General features: G+C 54.9%; 1 protein-coding gene across 2 annotated transcripts in view; it reads right to left on the bottom strand.

The window, feature by feature from the left end:
• Positions 1–7802, bottom strand: part of CEMIP (cell migration inducing hyaluronidase 1) — a 107747-nt gene extending 99945 nt beyond the window's left edge. For both annotated transcript variants that reach the window (XM_037053491.1, XM_037053492.1), the window contains exon 1: positions 7586–7802. The gene's annotated coding sequence lies outside the window, so the exon portion shown is untranslated. The remainder of the gene's footprint in view (positions 1–7585) is intronic.
• Positions 7803–19835: the final 12033 nt, after the last annotated feature.

Genomic DNA, 19835 nt, shown 5'->3' with positions numbered 1-19835 from the left:
ACAGATCGGAGCGCCCTCTCAGCCACCTGGAAAGCACGTGCCTGTGCAGAACCCACAGTTATGCGGTCACAGGGCCCCCAGCCACTGAAAAGCTGTGAACCAAACAGACGCTCTGGCACGGCTGTGCCTTTTTGTTTTTACAGAAATCCCTTCAATTAGAAAAAATTATAGCACACAGACATTTCAAAGGAAAAATCCTACAACTGCTTTCTCTTTTGGTACCAGGAACCGAATTGAGAAATCTTGGCAAACTCAGTGCCTTAAGAAGTCACACAGACAGAGTGATGCATCAGCCCAGCAGAACGAGCAAAAACATCTACCGTGGAAAACCACAGCTCCTTCTCGCTGCACAAGGGAAGGGGCTGGGGGAGGGGAAGGGGCCGGCGTCAGGCCACGGGCAAGTCTGGATGCACTCGAGCTCCTGCCTGCCCTGCAGCCCAGCGCAAATCCACCGCGACTCAAAGCGCCCGGGGCGCCTTCTGCGTCACCAAAAGCCGTGTGCCCAACTCTGGCACAGACGGAGCTCTTCATTAGGAAAGACAGGAGCAGAACCAGCACCGGGGTGCGAAATTGAAGAGGGAACCAAAAATCTCAACTATCATCAAAAGTGATATTACCATGCAACTTTCAGAATTTAAAATGCATGCAAGAAACCCATAGTGGGCCGCATTTCAAAGTGTTGAAGACAAGACAGGATCAGTATGACTGACTTTTCCTCTTGCCTCCTGTGAATGCACTCACCGTGCCTCACAGAAGGCTGCCGAGGGGCTCAGCCCTGAGCACCAGGGGGGCAATGCCTGGGGTCGGCTGCAGGAGGGGGGAGAAGGGAGGCACGGAAGGGCTCAGCAATGCTAGGGGAAAACAGTGTTCTGCTGAGTAACAGGGAAATGGATCTAAAACACATGGATTGAATTCTTCTGCAAATAAACATAATTTTTAAAGGAAAGGAAAAGTACTTAGCCACGATGTTTGAGGTTTTCCTGAACCCAAACCGTTGGAAAATTAGCACACGAGCAGATTACTCAGTGACTGTTAACACATCGGCTTTGAAACAGACTTGTCGTAAAGCACCAGTTTGTTTTTCACGTTTTTAGTGGTTTGCCCGAATCAGCCCCACTACTCACTCCTTGTGAAGTTCATTCCTGTTTTCTTTACAGGAAGGAGACAGCTCAGGGTGCCCACTGCCAGCCTGGGAGCGTCCAGAGACCCAGGACATGAAGCCCCAGGAGACCAGGCTGGGAGTGACTGTCCCCAGCACACAACAAGGGCAAGAGCCCTGGAAGGCAGGCAGGTGAGTGATGCAGTGGACTAGGAGCTAGACAGACACCCAAGGGGCCACCCTTCACCTGCTCTGTCCCCGTGGGTGTCCATGTGCCATCGCCCACCTGCGGGCACCACCCCCCCGACGGGGGCATGGAGGACGCAGACTCAAAGCCTGGCGAGTAGATGCAGTGGACACCTCGGCCCGCCACTGCCACCCCAACCATTGCAGAGGGTCGGGACAGCCAGGGTCACCTGTGCCAGCAGGTCAAGCAGTCCAGCCCTAGGAAGCAGGAAGAGGTGGAACTCTGTGGTTTGGGAGTCAAGCCGCAAGTTCACAATGTTCCAGTATCTATGAGAACGGCGACTGATGCAGAGACCCGGTCGTGGGGCAGCTGCCCCCGATGGTGAGCCCGTTTGTGCAGGCTCACGGCTCAGCTCGCCTCCGCGGGGACTCAGCGACGGCTGTGCTCCCTGGACCCGCAGCTACCCGTGTCCTTTCCCTCTGGCCGCCCATGACCTGCGTCTGTTAGACTGTCAGCACGGGTAATTCTGGCTCCACAGCATGGCAACTGTTTTCACAAAAACCGGGAGACATCAGAATATAAAGCAGACGCATTAAGACAAGACACAAGAAAACCAAGGTAACAAGTTAACCTGACTGCCAAAAGCAGAACGCAGGGACCCAGCTCAGGGGTTTTCAAACTGTGCTCCTCGGAACCCAGAGCCCTGCGCCAGCCCTTGCAGGGTCTCAAGACCAAAACTGAGGCCCAACTCCCAGCCCAGCCTCTTCTCATCCGATCCATAAAGAGCATTTAGTAAGGAAAGGAAGGTGTCAGAAAGCGTGTCAGAAAAAACGCCTTATGGTCAAAGCAACCTTAAACCACTGGTGTAAGAGACCAAGGACCACACCTCCAGCTGCTCAGAGGACTCTCTCAAGGTCTGGACACACCTGAGAGCTCACAGGAGGTGGGAGGGTCAGGCCTCTCTGTGCTTCTGGATCTTTCCCCAGGGCCCTGTCTCTGTGGGAAGTGCCTTCTGAACCCCACTCCCCACACCCTCCTGGGCCTCACCAGGAAGTTCCTGGAAACTGCTGACCCTTCCGGACCACCCCCCTGCCTCTTCTCCGGGAAGCTGTGTGAGGTGTCCTCTGGCTTCCGCGTGCCCCAGCAGGCCCCTGCCCGCCAGCCCTCCGGACCCATCTGTCCTAGCCCCGTCGCACGGCCCGTCCGTCCAGCTGGGCCTCCCCAGGGGCTGGCCCAGAAAGTGACCGAAACACTGGGGGCACCTCTCCTCTGCTCCCAGCTGCCACAGTGGGTGACCCCAGAAGGCACGGGCCGGCTCCTACTCCAGGAAAACCACAGAGTGGGGAGGGAGGACCGTAACTGACCTTTCAATTTCATTTTCAGGTTCAAAAAAAAAAAGCCAAAACAGTTGTGATCTTTAGAGTCCAGTAAAGTTGTTTAAATGTAAACACGCATTCTTGGGTCTGGAAGGAGAGTGGAACAAAATCCCCGAGTGATCTCTTAATGCCACCGAAATCGTACTCACACGCCTCTGCCAGAAAAGATGAATCGCCATTTGCACAGCAGTCACGCACTTAAAAGTGACTGGGCACAGAGAGCTTTGGAAAATGCATTACGGCAGGGAAAAGGGAATGCAAAGGGGTTCCAGATATTTAGTAGACTGATAAGACAGCTTAAGAGTGACAAATAATTCTCTCCGAGAATTTGAAGGGTCGTGGTGAGGCCGTGAGGAGGACCCAGGCCAGCCAGTCCCAGCCCCCAGCCCCTCAGACATCAGAAGCCACACCAGCGCTGATGACTTGGAATCATCGGAAGTGAGGGACGAAGCAGGGAGCCCCAGGGACCAGCGCTGTCACGTGGGACCTCATCAGGAATGCAGGCACCTGGGCCCTGCCCGGCCTGAACCTGGTTTGAAAGCGCGCCCTTGTGAGCCCAGGAAGGCTGAGCAGTGCAGCGGCCCCTGGGGAGGGTGGCCTCCTGCCCCCGCGGTCCGGCACAGACACTTCACACGCCAGGAGGGCTGGCTCCGAGACCTGCCTTTCTGGGAGGGACAGTGCCAGACGGCTAGGCTCTCCTAGGGACAGTGGAGAGAAAAACAGGTGGGGTTTCTGAAGGCTGTTGTGTGGTCACAGCACTTTACACCCAAGGAACAGCCGGACCTGTCACGTGGCCGCCCTGGCAGGAGATGCGGAGTTAAAGCCTCAGCCACTTCCCAGTGCCAGGAACTGGGCTGTTGGGAGCGGGGGAGAGGAGGCCTGGGACCCCTGGTGAGTGCCAGGGACCCCTGGTGCCCTGCTGGGCCCAGAGACGGCCTGGAGAAGGGCAGAGAAGACCCACAGCTCCTCTCCCTCTGGGGGAGGCCTGTGTTTCCTGGCCCCCAGGGAGCCACGCAGGAAGCAAATGCATGTTTGATGACGTTTCTCTGCAGGCAGCCTGCTTTCTGAAGGGCCGAGTGCGAGCACAGCGGGGAGCACAGCAGGGCCCAGAGCGGACAGAGGGAAAAGAAGGAACTGGGGCGCCTACAGAGAAGTGAGGGCAAGCCCTGGAAAGAGTGGGCTGGGGCGGAGAGGCGCAGATATACACAGGAGCCACGACGGTAGCCACCACAGCCTCACCCAGCTTCCCAGTTTCTGTGGGCCAGGCTCCTGGGAAAGAAGCTCAGGGCCCCGGCGAACGACCGGCAAAACAGTCAGAAGGAGCTCGGCTCGAAGAAATCTCCTTCTGAGCACAGCCACCCCTCACCTCCTGACTGAACCAGATGTGAGGGAGGAGAGACACGATCCCTGCCTCTCCGCTGCCCAAGGGAAACTGAGTTGCCTGCACATAAGGGTGGAAACCACGCAGCGGCACCGACCACGTACGACTCTGACAGGATCGGTCGTGGGGCACACACGGTCACAGGAGACAGGAGGTCTGCGCTGCCCACCCGCCTCGATCTCCTGGCTGCAACCCCCCCACACAAGGTTGCTCCTTTTATGAACCCGACACACCTGCTTGCTTGCCCTTCCCTTCTGAGCTAATACACCAACACAAAGCACATTCTCCTACAGCACAGTGCTCCTCTGCTGGTACCACCGAAGGCCCTGAAAGGGGCTGCAAGGGCGCTCGAGAGTGACCGACTCACCCCACCTACCCCACCCGCCTTCCCCACTGAGTGCCCCTCTGGCCATTCCATCCGTCTGTCCCGGGGACTGACTGGGTCAGGGCCACTATGGACAAAGTGCCAGAGGAACCACGGGCAGCCCCTCTGCGGCCCTCACAACCCTCATTGCAACCATGTTCGCAGGGAGGCCCCCAGGTGTCCTACCAGAGCCAGAGCCGCCTGGCAATCCTGAGAAGACAGGCAGGACTCGGAGGGCGCCCAGTCACACCGCCGGTGGGTGCCAGTCACAGGAAGACGCCCGGCGTCTGTGGGCTGCATCCTGTACTCCTGCTGCCTTCGGGTGGGGGGCGGGGGAGTGGAGATTACTTCTGGCCTTCTAAAGAAAAAAGAAGACAAAAAACCTAGCACCAGAATGTGAAACTTGCAGAAACACACACACAGCACATACACTTTTGAGGGGAAAGCAAATGCAACTGTGAGATCGGGCCCACGGTAGCTCCACTACCCGAACATCGGCAGTGAGTCCCACACTGGTGATTTCTACCCAAATGGGCGGCTAGGAGGGACGCTGAAATCTAGCTGGGACCCAGGACACGACCAAAGCCCCGGGCACGGCAAGCGTCCCGGTGAGGAGTTCGCAGCTCAGCAAAGCTCACGCACAGGGAAGGGAGGCGCTGCCAGCCTGGGCAGGACCCTGAGGGGCTCCTAGACGAGGGCTGCCCAGGACAGTGGGCCCTCGCTTCCCCTGCTATCACCCAGAGGCTGCCCCCCATCCGTTCCCAAGTGAACCTCGCCCCCATCAGGGCAAGGAGGCCCCTTGGAAGGCCCTGGGTTTTCCCAAGAGAAGGACCAGAAAGACAGGATCGTGGGCACCAGGAGTGGTGAGGACAGTTTGGAAATGACTTACTTTATCTCTTCTCCAAGTGGTACCGGCAGGAAAACAGGTGACTGACTCAACTCGTCTCACTGAAGTTCTTCCATTTGTCTTTGAATTAGACTTTTTTTTTGTATTGTGATCCACTTCGGCGCCTTCACAGGTTCCATCAAGCTCTCAAACACGGAAACAAACCGGAGTCCCTAGGAAACAACGACTAGGTCAGGGCAGAGGGCCGGTGGACAGGCGGCAAAGGAAGGCCCAGCTGTCTGGGAACCACTCGCGGCCCTCTGTCCGAGCTTCCTCCGGGCGCAGCGCCAGGCGAGGGCTTCGCCTGGGCCACGTCGTTGTCAGCAGCAGCTCAGTAAAGTCAACAGTGTCGTCCCTGACACACAGACAAGGGAGCAGGCACAGAGATCAGGTGACCTTTGAAAAGTCACACCTGCTGTCTCCAAAAAATAGAAGAAGCTCAACTAATTTTATTCTCTATGGGACTTCTCAGTCACGGACAGAAGCAGACCTGATGTTCTTGCATGTTTAAGATGGGGAAAGAGTCACACTTCTGTGTACACGGAGCCGCCGAAAAAGGGGAGCCCCGGCCCACCTCGTTCCTCCTCAGGGGAGGGACACGTGGCATTTGTGCCGAGTAGCCCCGCAGGCCCTCCCGCATGTTCCCAAGCAACCCACCAGAGAAACCACATGCTGGTTAAAGAGGAACCACTGGAAGCTTCTCTAGGAGGGTCACACACCTCGGCAAAAACAGGATCGGAAAACAGCATAGCTGCTTTTACAAATACATGCACGAGGCCCTTTCTCGATAAATTTCTGACTATAAAACTCATATGTGCTCCTAATACCTTCTTCACTAAGTAAAGTAATAAAACAGGACATGGCCCTAGGACATGCACAGAAAGCAGTTTGCGTGGGCTGCCGCTTAGGTCTGGCCTCACCACGTGCCTCCCCAATGCTCCAGGGGCCCCTGGAGACACCTGTACAGACCCAGGCTGCAGGCTGAGCTGAGACCCGGCCAAACCACACACTCTCCTCCTGAAGGGCTCAGAGCGCCTGGGGACAGGATGCCGGGGCTCCTGCAAACTAGCTGTCTGTCCTTTCCTGCCCTGCGCCCCAGTGCCCTGAGTGTGGGAGGGAGGCCCGCGACTTCCCAGAGACCCAGGGCCACAGACCCACGGGGAGGAAGCGGCTGGGAGCTGTCCATGGTGGCGCCGCGCCTGGGCACGCACAGCCGCCGGCTCCCAGCCCCCAGGCGCGCCGGGGCTCTCTCTCCAGACCGCTGGAATGGAAAGGCTCGCTCCAGGCTCACCATCTCCGGGATGGGGCTGCAGCCAGGCAATGGCTCACACATCAAAAGGTAGTTCAAAAGGGAGTTCTCACCTGTGGGCAGCGTTGGTTGCAGGGAGCCGGACTCAGGACTTCAAATCCGGCTGCTGGCTGCGTGCAGTGCTGGACCCTTGGTCGCTGAGGGCGCTGAGTGCAAGTCTGCAGCCGAGGACCACGGCGCACCAAGCTCCTTTCTCAAGGGCACATGGGTCCCGCCAGTCCGTTCCAGAATGTCTCTGCCCCTCGTTCCCAGAGCGGCGAGCTGGAGACCTGGCCACGGCCCTGGCCTGCACTCTGCCAGGTCCCTGCCTTTCTTCCCAACCTAATTTGACCTTCCTTGGAACCGATGTCCCTTGCCAGGGACCACCGAACCCTCTTCCACAGGTGCCAGGTTTGGAACCTCAAATCTATACATCCACAGGGGCCTGCAGGTCAGCTAACGTTCGGTTGTTTCCACCCTATCCGTGCCAGCGCCACGCTGGGTGCCTAGCGCGGTCCGGGAGGCGGAGGGAGAACCGGAGAGAAGACGGCTGAGACCCGGCGGCAGAGCGCACGCCCACTGTGCTCGCGCGAGCGGGCTCCCTGCGGGCTGGACTCCGCAACCGGACTCCGAGCAGTCCCTCCGCGGGGAACTCGGCTGGGCTTGCGCCCCCGGAGCCATTCAGAATCTACGGAAAACTAGGCTCTGTCCCCGCTGGATGCGCTCCAGGGACACTGGAGCCCCTGGCACCTGCCGCTTGCAAAGGGTCACACAATCGCAGAGAAATCTCACTCACAGAGGACAGTGACAGAGTCGTGTGTAGTGACGGACGCATGGACAGACAGACGGACAGAGGCGGGCTGCACAGCATGGAGTGGACAAACAGAAGCCGTTGCTGGGCAACGTTTTCCCCCGAGACCCGTGGAGCCGCTGGACCCCTCTCTTCCCTCCCCTCCGAGGCTGGGCAGTCAGCGCAGCCAGGCATGCCGAGCCGGCCCCCTTACCTCCCGGTCTGCAGCCCAGGCGGTGCCACGCCTCCCGGGCCAGGAGCGCAGGGACCGGCGTGTCTGGCAGCAAACTGCCGGACGTGGGCAGGCGGAGCAGTGCTTGGTCTGGGAAAGCGGGGTTCGGGCCCTGCGCTGCTCCCCAAGCCACTCGCTTGGCCCGCCTCGCCCGACTCCGCTCGGCTCGACCTCCCAAGCTGCGCTCTGCTCGCGATCCCCGCCGCCCGCCAGCGCGGCGGCTTTATAGCTGCCTGCTCGACAGGCAGCGCCGCTGGCTCCTCCCCAGGCCGCAGCAGCCCAGCCACAACCCGCCCCCGCCGAGCTCCGAGGAGGCGGGGGCCCGCGCCCTGGCCGGAGCCAGGCGCACGAGAAGGCGCCTCGGCCGCCGGGTGAGGGCGCTGGAGCCCGGGACTCGGAGCGGCGGCCGTGGCGCCGGAGCGCACCCGGGCCGCAGGGTGAGGGTCGCCGTGCACGGGCGTGAAACCCCAGGCACACCGGTGGCTTCCCGGAGGAGGAGGACACTGAGGGGAGGAGAAAGCCCCTGCGTCTGCCACGGAGTCACCTCGAGATGGGGTCTGGGCCTCCTTAGTGTGGCAATCTTTTCTTTTTTTAACTTATCGAGAAAGAGTGGTCTGAGAACAGACCCTGGTATAGGCACCGATTCGAGTCGGGGACCTTCAACTGAAACCAGGATCAGACACACAGTTACGGTATTGTGGACAGGGATGTTACAACCTCTCCGGGCCTCAGTTTCCCCCTCAGGAAAATGGGCTCTGCCATGCATCTGCACGGGAGTGAGGGGAGGAAGTAAAGGAGGCCAAGAGGAGCGGTCGGTAGCACACGGGGGGTGCTGGGTGAGTCGAGTCCCTCCAGTCTGTGGGCAGGGCTCTGCGCTCCTCTGCCTGGACAGACGAGACCCTGATGGGGCAGGAAGGCAGAGGTGTTTCAGGTAGTCCTCCCAGAGGAAAAGGGACCACTAGCCAAAGCCCCCAACAGGTCCCTGGGCACCTGAAGTTCCCTCTCAACTCGGCCACTCACTGGCATGTGACAGCCGCCCAAAGCCCTCTCTCGGTCTGTTTATTGTCTGTAAAACAAGGACTCTGATACCAGCCCTCCGCCCCTCCTCCACTTTGTTGCAGCCTATAGTTCAGCCCCCTCCCCTGGTGTGCTAGAGTGCCCCCCAGAAAATGCCTCTCCCCCTTCCTGCCAGCCAGTGCCCTGTGGGCACCAACCCTGCAGGGAGTCCGCACCCTGGGCGGCACACACCTGCTCCAGGACTTGACATCTGGCTCAGAAGCCAGGCTGTAGCCAGCCAGAGCGGCCTGCTGGGGCCATGTCCATGTCCCCCGGCTTCGGCACAGCCTGATCGCCTGACACAGCCGGGGCCGCCCAGCTTTCCCTCGGGGCATGCCCTGGAGGCCCCCTGGGGTCAGTTACCAGGGTACTCGGCTCTTCCTCAACACAGTAGAGAACAAGGTGGGTGCTATGGCAGGCCTCCCTCCCCAGCCTTTCTTTCCAGCAAATTTAGAGGGGACCAAGTGTCCCTTCCTTTCCTTAATGGGAGCCGCCACATCCCAGAACCCACAAGCACTTGGGGGATACTGAACACCTGGCTCGGGGGAGAAGGGTCAGTCAGCGCGGAGCCGGCCCCTCTCCTGCCAGAGGACAGCTGACCCCGATCCTGTGCACCCCGGGAGGGGCCTTCCCCCCAGGCGTGCAAGAGATGACTCGGTGACAAAGGACTCTAGTGTGGTGATGAGCTCTAGGAAGTGCTTTGTCATGTTTTCTCAAAGCACAGAAATGCCCCGACACATTCCTCTGGCGTCCAGCTTTATCTCAGACCAACGCCCCAGGGAGAAGAGCGATGCTGATGAGTTACAGACGGGCTCCGCGCCTGAAGCAGATGCCTCAGCCCCAGCTCCACGCAGCACTCCCACTGAGCACCCAGTGATGGACGGGCTGTGCCTGGTGACTCTGGACGAACGCTGGCAACGTTCCTCTGGCCAGATGATAACCCAAACTTCCCTCCCTCTGAGCTCTTGCTCTTATACGTGCAGCTGTGGGAGCTGGTCACTCTTGTCACAGTCCCCACTGGAGGGTGTCCAGGTGGACAGGAAATGCTCTGACAAGTGTGACATCGCCCAGAAAGCCTGCCCTTCCTCAGGTAGGGTGCAGCCCCTTCCCCCATGTCTGTTCATGGCTCCCACAAACTGCCCAACCCCTGTGTCCCTAGACCCAAATCTGTCCCTCAGCTCAGGGGTCACCACACCACCTGCTAACCAGCAAATCCAGCCCCCAGCCCTAAAGCAGCCCACCTGCGAAGCTACAAAAGCAGGCCACACCTGTGGCTCCATCCTCCAAGCCTCCAGATCCTGTTTTGCTGAGGAAAACATCAGGCAAGCCTGAGGAAACTGGAGCCTGGAGAGGTGGGAAGCAGCAGGCAACTGGGGTAAGGGGCGCATGTAGCCCACCCCCAGAAGCAAAGCATCAGGCATCCCAATCTTAAGAGGCTCACTAATCATGGTCATTTTAAAGTTAAACCAATAGGGGTCGCCCTTGCACACTGAGACTGAAACTGGCATCTGAAAAGGGAACTTCCCAGCCCCCGGCACTGGGGCCCGATTTCCAGGACGAATACACTGCTCAGTTCCTGTTTTGCTGGCTGCACATGAGGTTGCCCGGCCAAGGAGACGAGTCCTCAGTGTTTCTGGTGAGTGGAGGTCTGAGCTGGAATGTGGGACGGGAAGTCCTAGAACGCTGGCCAACCACTAGGAGCTCTGCAAACGGATTTCTACATCTTCCTGTTCAAACTCATCATCACAAAAGACAAAGAACATTCTTCTCTTGTGTTTTTATGTCTATAATAAAAGACACGTAACCCTGTGTGATGTTTTTATGTCATGAATTTTTTTCCAAATGCAAAAATCATGTGCTCCTTGCAAAGAACTTAATTCAGGTAATGAACAAAGGAGAAATCACCTAACTTCAAATATGTCTGTACACTATAAAAAGCTTGAAAAATGTAGAAAGGGAACAAATCAGTTCTGTTCAAAGATCTGTTAATGTCAGTATACACGCAAGTATGTCTGCATGTATAAGCTACATGTTCCACAGATGCACAGATACATGCATGTGTGTAGTTTTCCACACCTAGTTGCCTGTTCAGCCCTGAGTCTTCTTCCCAGACTGCAGGTGTGGGAGACAGAGGCCAAGCCACTGAGTTCCCTCCTTCACCAACCAGAGCGCCTATGGTATCCACCCATCACATGAGGGTCTGTCTGGGAAAAGTCCAGCCATCGCTACTGCAGTGAGAACGGTTTGTGTGACATCGGTGTGACCTGGCAGCCGAGCAGAGAGTGGACTGGAACGCGCAAGCCTGAGCAACGACGACCTCACTGTACTAGTCAGTGGGGGCAGCAGATGCCCGTGAGGGGGCCTGTGTGCTGTCACATGCAAAACAGCTGAGCCAGTAGAGCAACGCATCCACGTGAAATTTTGTGTACACAATCTCTGAGAACCGATTCTCTGCTCAAAGCACTCCAATGTGCTCCTCACTCAGAGCACAATCCGGATGTGAAGGGGCCACCTGCTCGCTGCCATCCAACCGCAGGCCTTGACCGCCTGGCTCAGTCAACTCAGCCCCCCGTTGCCCTTGAGGGTCCCTGACACACAAACCCATCTCGGCCCGTGGCCCTACCTGCTGTCGGCTGCCTCAGTGCCCTTTCCAGACCCTGCTCGACCCCTGTCTGCAGATGTCTGCACGACCCGGTCCCCGACCCCACGGTGTTGCTCCCAAGGTTCAGTGTGCATCACCTCTCTCTGCAGTGAGTGATGCCCCTCAACCCGTACACAGGGGGAGAGGACGCTGGGCAGTAAACCCAGCAGTCACTCACCTCCCGCCGAGAGTCTGGGAAGTACGGGGCTCAGGGACTGGTGAGAGTTTAGGCACGAAGTGACCTTCAGCAAAGGAGGCCCGGTCACTGGAGCAAGGCTGTTGCTGACTGGCTGGGCTTCAGAAGCATGTCGCTGACAGAGGCAGTTCCTTCTGCTGCAGTGGGACAGCTTAAAAACCTGTTCTCCTGGTTACCTGTCCCAGCGGCCAAGGGACAGTGTTTTCCTGTCCAGGGGGTACGGGAGCTATTCTCAGCAGGACTCCCTTTTTATGGAAATCTTACACAGTCTGGGTTGGACGTTTTCAAACTGCAGTAGCAAAAATCAAATCCCACAGCCTGGAGGGCTTGTTAAAACAGACCCCTGTGGGGTCAGACCCACACCCGCCGCTGCAGACTGTCTGGGTCAGCTGGTCTGGGGTGGACTCCAGGACACTGCACTCTCCCGAGTCCCCAGGGGACGCTGGGGCTGCTGGTGCAGGGGCCACACTTTGACATCTACTGGTCTGGCATTTGTGGCATTTGTCCTTAATTGTTTGCTGGTTAAGGACATATTTCACACAATGACACACTAGTCTATGGATTCTGGACTATGTGGATTTGTAAAATGGTTATTAATCACAGCCACATCTATGTACATTTGAAAAAATAATGGAAAATATATAGGTGAACTACATCCACAGATAACGGTTAGAAAATATGAATTCCGCAACTTATTGCAGTAATTCCATCCTGTTTCTCCTCTCCACTCCCTTGTCCCACCCTCAGATTGGGTGGCTGGTCCCACAGTGGGGAGGCCTGGAGCAAACATTTGCCGAGGAGTCACCCAGGTTCGTGACTACTCTGTGGCACCTGATGACTGGCACACGAACTCCAGTGGTCAAGGTATGAGCCACGTCAATAAAGGGATGTAATTTGAAAATACGGGAGGCAAGCAAGTTTATAAAACAACTGGTAGATAGAGAGGGAGGTAGGGAGGGAGGGAATGGTCTTAGAAATTCCCCATGTACTGAAGGACACCTGCTCCCCCTCACACCTGTGTATGTGCGGGGTGACGGCAGATCACGCCGGTCTCTGCAGCCAACCCACCCTGCTGGCTGGACACACACTGTCCTGGGGAGAAAGCCTGTCACTCACCCGAGGGTGTGCTGCCTCCCACACGCCGAGGTGGGGCCATGCCTTGTAAACGTAGGGAAGAGACATGAAGAACACTTCCTGTGTTTCTGAAGATAAACATTTTTTACAAAGAAAATCCTACTACAGAGAAAGAATCCAAGGGTCCCTATGACACACAGAAGCCACTGCTACTGCGTGCTACAGAGCCTGGAAAGAATAAAGATTCAGCATGTGGTAAGTGACTAAAGCTGTTCACCCATACATTCCCAAGAGGCTGTTTACTGATGTGTTAATGTGGAAAATTCTTTCAGTAGAGAATAAAATGTTCGATTTCTACATATGATAACAGCTAATATCTATCGAGTGCCCAGTGTGACCTCAGCTGTTTGCTGCTATTGGGCAAAGAGTGTAATTATCTATTTCTTTTTGTGGTTTTGAAAAAAGTTAATGCATTTTGAGTCTACCTACTGGAGTAGTAATAAAGCAAAAACACATTAAGAGTTTGAGGTTGTGTGTTCTGCAAAAGACGTCATGAAGACAATTAAAAGGCAAGGAACAACTGGGTGAATAGATGTGCAGCCTGTGAAATAAAGGATTAACATCCCAAGTGTTTGAACAATCCCTGTGAAAAAGACGAAGACAGAAAGCGAGCAGGAAAGTGGGGCAGAGCCCCACAGGCAGGCATTTCGCAATAGAGAAGAGGGGCCCATGTTTGTGAAAAGTTGTTCATTCTCGTGAGTAATCATGGACAAAACACTTCACATCCACTATTTAGGGAAAATTTCACAAAGCTAAGAGACGTCAATTTCGGAAGCTAGACCTCCGGCCCAGCGGTGAGGGAGGGTTGGCATTACGTAACTGGGCACCGGGCCGGCCCCTGGATTTCCACGCACGCGAACGCGCCCTGGTTCTGTATCAACAGGGAGCTTCTGGGAAGTGCAGAGCTGGGCCCCCGCCATGGACCCAGGAGTCAAAACCTGCACTCGGGTGCCCACTGGAAACCCCTGGCAAACTTTAAAAAGTCCAGCTGTCAGGTGACACCCCAGACCAGTTCAACTGGAATCCCCAAGGGGCACCTGGGCACCAGCATTTTAAAATGCTTCTCAGGTACTTCCAACATGGAACCAAGGTTAAAAGCAGCAGCCAGAGATTCCTCATATGATGAGAAGCACGAAAGTACCTTTTGTAGCAAAAATCTGGAAGACACCCTAAAAATAAATGTCTACCAACACATCTCACACACATTCTTACTAAAAGCAAGGGATGAGTAACAGGAAATTCAGGGTGGGGGTTGCTGGGTGGGGTGGGGAGGGAAGGTGACTGGGAGAAGACAGGGAAGCCTGTGAGCTGCTAAGGTCCTAGGAAGGTTCTATTTCTTGGGCTCCATACTGGGAATAGGGGTGTTCCTTCCCCTCCCTGAAATGTAAACATATCTTTCATCCACTGTTCTGGGTAAAAGTTTTAAATTTAAAAAATGTTTTAAAACGGCATCTTTTATGAAAGTTCCTCTCCAGCCACCTGCATCGCTTTTATCCCTGAGACCCAGGCCCACGCCAGTCCCACTGCAGAAGGTTCTGGGAGAGCTCAGGAGTGACATCCGGGCACTCACAGGCCTATCGAGGGACACAGAGACCTTGCGGGACAGGGGCACCCAGTTCCGACAGAAGACTGCTCTGTGTGTCTGGAGCCCTGGACCCCACACCCACACCCAGACAGTGCCGGGCAGGGGCAGGAGCGGACAGGCTGGGACCAGCCAGGTGGGAAACCGCTGAGCGGTAGAGTGATGGGTGGAGTGATGACTGAGGCAAGGAGGGCGCCCACAGGGTAGACGTCCTCACCTGCCGTCTGCACAGTGTTTTCTGTTTTGCTCCAAACCAGATCCCACCCATCCATTTAATGAGTGGGTCCAAGCCCCCACAGCCTTCACAAAGCATTTCTGCCTACAGAGTTGCACCGGATCCACCGCCCCCCCCCACCCCCGACTGAGCAGTAGGTATTGTTACCATTTTAGAAATGAAAACACGTTAAGAGCAATTAGGAGATTGGCCCAAGGTTGCACGGTTGCCAAGGCACAACACTCACAGCCAGGCCTGCCACTGCCCACCCGCATTCAGGGCTCGCTCTCCCCTCCTTCTGCAGAGAGCCCTGACCACCACGGCCCTCCCTGGACTCCCTGTGGGGTAAATCCAGCTCTCTGACCTCCACAGTTTGCACCTGCAATTCTCAGAATCTGAAAATACTGGTTTTGAAAGAACCTGTAGACACTATCTAGTTGTTTTTTAATGTATCAGAATCACGGACACTTCTGAGAATCTGTTGAAACTGAGGAACTTTCCACAAAAATGCCCATAGGTACAGACATCCAAAGTATGGCATGGTCACAGAACCCCACGATTACAGACCAAGCTTGGGGTTTCCCCCCAAATTAAAAATAGCATCCATATATGATCCAGCAATTCCACTTCTGGGTTTAACTGAAATCAGGGTTTTCAGCAAATAGCTGCACACCCATGTCCACTGCAGCAGGACTCACAGTCACCCGAGGTAGACATAACCCAAAGGTCCGCCTGCAGACGAGTCAACAAAATGCAGACATCATATCCATTCAACAGAACATCATTCAGCCTTAAGAGAGGGATTACACGTCACAGCCTGAATGAACCCTGGCATTATGCTTCTGAAGTAAGTCGGTCACAGAGGGAAAACTCGGCTCCCACTTAGCTCAGGTGCTCGGGAGAGTCAAGTTCAAAGAGGCAGACAGAAGGTGGTGGGTGCCAGGGCCCAGGGAGGGAGAAGGTAACTTAGTACTTAATGGGGGCGGAGCTTCAGTTCGGGAAGATGAAAAGGTGCTGGAGACGCAAGGTGGTGCTGATGGCTGCACAAGAGTGTGACTGCACCACACATCACTGACCTGCACACCCCAAATCGGTTAAAAAGGCAAATTCCACATCACACGTATTTCCCCGTTTAGGGAGGCACAGGGGCAGCACTGGGCCCTGGAGCCCCCCACCGGCCAGGCAAGCTCCGAATGCCCTACTGGGGACCGCCGAGCCTGCGGGGTGGCGGCCACGGAGCATGGGGTGTGCTACGAACATTCATATACCCACAGCCGTCACCCACACAGGGAGAGCTCTGTCCAGATGGCTTGTCCTGCCCTGTGAAGGCAGCATTTCCTGGGGGACTGACATACTGCCACCCAGTGGGGTTCCAGAACAAATGACAGGCACTTCTCAGTGTATGGTGGCATTACATCCCATCATGTTACAGGGTACAGCCAAGAGGGGGGCCCCAAATAGGAATTTGGAATGGGGTCCAGAACTCAAAGTGTCCAGGAAATATTAGAAAGATATATAAGACGTCCTCACCCCTTCCCCACAGGTGTGAGCTGGGGGAAGGGACACACGGAGCAGGAACAAGCAGGGCTGTTTTGCACAGCAACAGTCTTGCAGCTAATCCCTGGCATGGTCGAGTAACATATCTATAGCCTTTCACTGGTTTCATAGATACGTTAAATAGCTGTGGCCATGCTTGGAGCCAGGGGGATGGGAGTGACTTCCACCCAAGACATAACTGGGAGGCAACTCGCCCTGGTTACAGGGCCTGAGTGAGAGCTTGGAGATGACTGGATCCACGCCATGGGGCCACGCCTGCCCAGACTCACTATGGCAGCCCAGTAAAGCTGGGAGGATAAAGGAGTGCTGGCAAGTGTAGCGGATTGTGGGAGGAGTCGGAAATAGGGCTGCAAAGGAGGATTGGTGTGGGGATTTAAACCCAGACTCAGCAGCCATTGAGGACAGAACCATGCAACTTTGGCAGAGTGGGGACCCCTTCTGCACCCCGACTGCAGCTTTGCTGGGGAGAACCACGGGGCTTGATCCTGGCCAATGACCCCTAGCCAAGGGGTCAGGAGCCTGAATCTACTCCTTTTCCTGAGATATGGTACCCAAATTAGGGCAGAGGGAGAAGGAAGCGCTGTGTGCATCTGGGGGTATCCTAAAGAACATTTTAATGTCCTCATTAAAATATCACTACTTTAAGTCTATATAGCTTTAATAAACATTTCCTTTCATTTTCACAAATCTCTGGCATTGAGAGATGTCTTTCCTCTGGCAGCGGACAAGTGAACCTAGTGGGGGGTCCTTTTGGTAACAGTATATTGTACCCCGCTTTGCCCTGTTCTGTAACAGTTTTGATGACTCCGCCAAGACGATAATTGTCCACGGCAGACCGACACCCCCCCCCAGGTGTGAGAGAGTGAGACTCTGGAATTTTCCCAGTCTCTGAGGATTTCTCTGCACTCCTCCTGAGGGCATCGGCCACCTAATTGCACCCGGAAAGGTGAAAAGGAAACGAAATGGGGAGGGAGCAGAGATACGAAAATGGTTTGGTTGGAAACTTGTTTCTGAACACTGCTTTGGAATATCGAAGGTGTGGACAATGGTTTGATTAGCTTGCTGCTTCCGAGTTGCCCCGGTCTGCTCGCTTGCAGTTTCGGTGAGCCCAGGGGGCACTAAGGGAACCTGTCCTCAGGTTTGGGGAGGAAGGGGACCCCTAGGCTCTGTAAGCTGAGCCTGTGTATATGTTGGGGATCGGATAGCAAGCCACGTGGGTGTGCCACCATTTTGGGTAAAATGGAGGATGAGCCACGTGAGTCCCCCTACTGTGGAGGATGGGTTGTGCATGGGCGTCGCCATCTTGGATGATGGGTCACTTGAGAGTCCCGCCACCTTGGAACTGGGCCAGGTGGTGGCTAAGGGTTCTCTTCAGATCATGGACTGTGTGCTGCTGCGGTGTGGGCACTGTACCAGTCAGGTTCTCTGTGCAGCTGGTTCTGACAGGGATGGCTCTGGTTCTGAAGGTCATGGACTGGAGTCCAAGGGTGACCACCTGATTTATAGGGTGTTTGCAAGGTCTAAGCTTCAGAAAGCTGCAGATGTCCTGCGAATCTAGGGACTTTTAGTGGAAGGTGCCCAGAGTGCTGGGGACTTCTGGCTTTTATGTACTTGGTTTAAATACTGAGTTTAAGTACAGTCCTTCCCAGTGTGGGAAAGGAACAGGGATTAGAGTGAATGGTTAAATCTGGATGGGTAAAAAAAAATATGTATAAAGGTTGTGAAAGTTTTAAACCTGGAGGAAAGGAAACCTCAACTACTTGTTTTCTGGTTTTGTGGGAAAAGAGCAAGTTTCTCCCATTGGTTCTGTTTCTGATCAGAAACCCTCTGTATCTGAAGACCTGTTAAGGTCGCCGTAGGACCTAAGGAAGGTCGCTTGTAGCCGGTTGGGGAGAATGTGTTTGCCACCCAGGACCCAGGAAGGGCCATTTGGGGCTGACGAGTGCTTCAGCCGGAGGCAAAGCAGCATGTCTCTGACATGAGACCGGGCCTGAAGGAGCGTGTCTCTGTGAGGCACCAGTGAATGCACTGGTGCTAGAGAACGTCTCTACCTGTGTGTTGTTCTGGAAATCTGTGTTTCGGATTTTGTTTCTATCTGCTCTGAAAAGACAACCGAGAATTCCAGAGAAGGTTGAAACTTCATGCTCTGCAGGAAAGTGAACAAGGAAAAGGATTTTCCTTCACGCTTTGTATTTTTCTCCCTACCTGTTTCCTGGAGAATTTGGCACTTGGGAGGAGTGAGTGATGACATAAGGTTTCTTTGCATAAATCCAGTAAGACCAGTTGTTAATAGCGGTTTTGTTAACTGAGATTTTGGCTGGAATGAAGGAGGCAGGTCTGGGTCTGGTTGTCACCAGAAAGCCCTGAGGGACTAGGATTGACTCGAGAAGCTAGTGAAAGACCATGAGAAAAGCCTGGTACTTTGGTCGGCTGTGCGGTTCATGCCAGTCTTTCCAGGGAAGGAACGAAGGTTGCTTTCCTGAAAGATGCTAAAAAGGAACCTGTTGGCACAATGGAGGCTCAAGGATTTTAGTGAAATGACTGGTACAGGCAAAGCCAGATGGTGGATGTGTGCCTCTGCTTCTGTGCCTCGAGGGGCGGACTGAGAAGTCAATCTGAAGGTTCTCTGTGTGAGTTCCAGCAAAGTGAACTTAAGGATCATAAGTGATCCAGGCTGCTCTTGGTGTGTTTATCCAAACAAACAGTCAAAATTAAAAGTGGGACTCAAAGTAGTCCCTGAAATGACAATGAGGGTGATCTCAGGGAGCAAAACTGTGTTCAAGGAAAATCACAATGCTCAGTACTGGACATCAGAATGGCGCAGCTGTCTTGAAAGTTTGCTTTCATTTGAAAGTTGAAACCGGGTTTGTCATATCGCCAAAGATGTACAATTTACAGGTGCAAAGGGCCTGGCGAATTGCCATTGTTAAATGTCATTGCAGGAAGGACCCTGCAGCTGCATGTCTTCCCAAGAGACAGTCTCACAGGCACAGAGACTGGTTTGGGGATTGTTGGGTAAATTAACCAGTGTGTTCTTCCTTCTGTTTTCATGGGGTGTATGCTTATGACCTCACTACCTGAGAGACTGGGTGCAATATAGGCCTCACTTAAGGAGCCCATCTTCCTCACCGCCCCACTGAAACTCAACGGTTTGGCTGAACTAAGGGGTTGGGTTGGTGAAGGGTTTGGGCGGTTGTGGGGCTTCACTTTTGAACTGATTTTCCCTTTTCTGTCTTAGTGACTTGGACAGAAAGGGCCCAGATATCTGAGAGGAGGGAAATCCTAATGTACTCCCCTCAGCCCGAGGGAAGTTTATGGCCACAAGGGTTTGGATAGGTGTAGCGTGCCTTGTGCACCTTCCTCTGGGTAAGCCGTTCTTTACCTGAGTCCCTGCCTTCGTCATTTAGTGGTTACGATCTAACTGTGCTTCCAACTCTCTTTCCAACTCTGTCACCTCCAGAAAAAGACCAGGAGGCCAACGGTCCAGTAATGCTGGACTTTGGACACGAAGCCTGTGAGTTCCTGGTGACAGCCAAGGAACTATCAATCCCAAGTGACTGGGATTCTGTAAGGTCCTTCCCCTTACAGGGAGGACTCCCTCCATGCTGTCTGCTCCTTTCAGGGCACCCCTGACCCAAGGGTACGTAGGACGACATCCACGTCCAGCCAGAAGTAGTTACAAGAAAATGAGACCTTCGTCCATTGGCCTTTATATGATTATAAAGTGGGTGTATATCAGAAAGGAGGGATTGATACAGGGTGCAGCCAAGAGCAGGGCTCCAAAAAGGGATTTGGAATGGGGTCCAGAACTCAAGGTGTCTAGGAAATATTGGAGAGACATACAAGATGCCC

The sequence above is a fragment of the Sturnira hondurensis genome, unplaced genomic scaffold, assembly GCF_014824575.4.
Source record: "Sturnira hondurensis isolate 20B ecotype Veracruz unplaced genomic scaffold, ASM1482457v3 Scaffold0007865, whole genome shotgun sequence".
Lineage (NCBI taxonomy): Eukaryota > Metazoa > Chordata > Mammalia > Chiroptera > Phyllostomidae > Sturnira > Sturnira hondurensis.
Note: the sequence above shows the minus strand (reverse complement) of the source record. Positions and strands in the feature narration are given on the sequence as shown.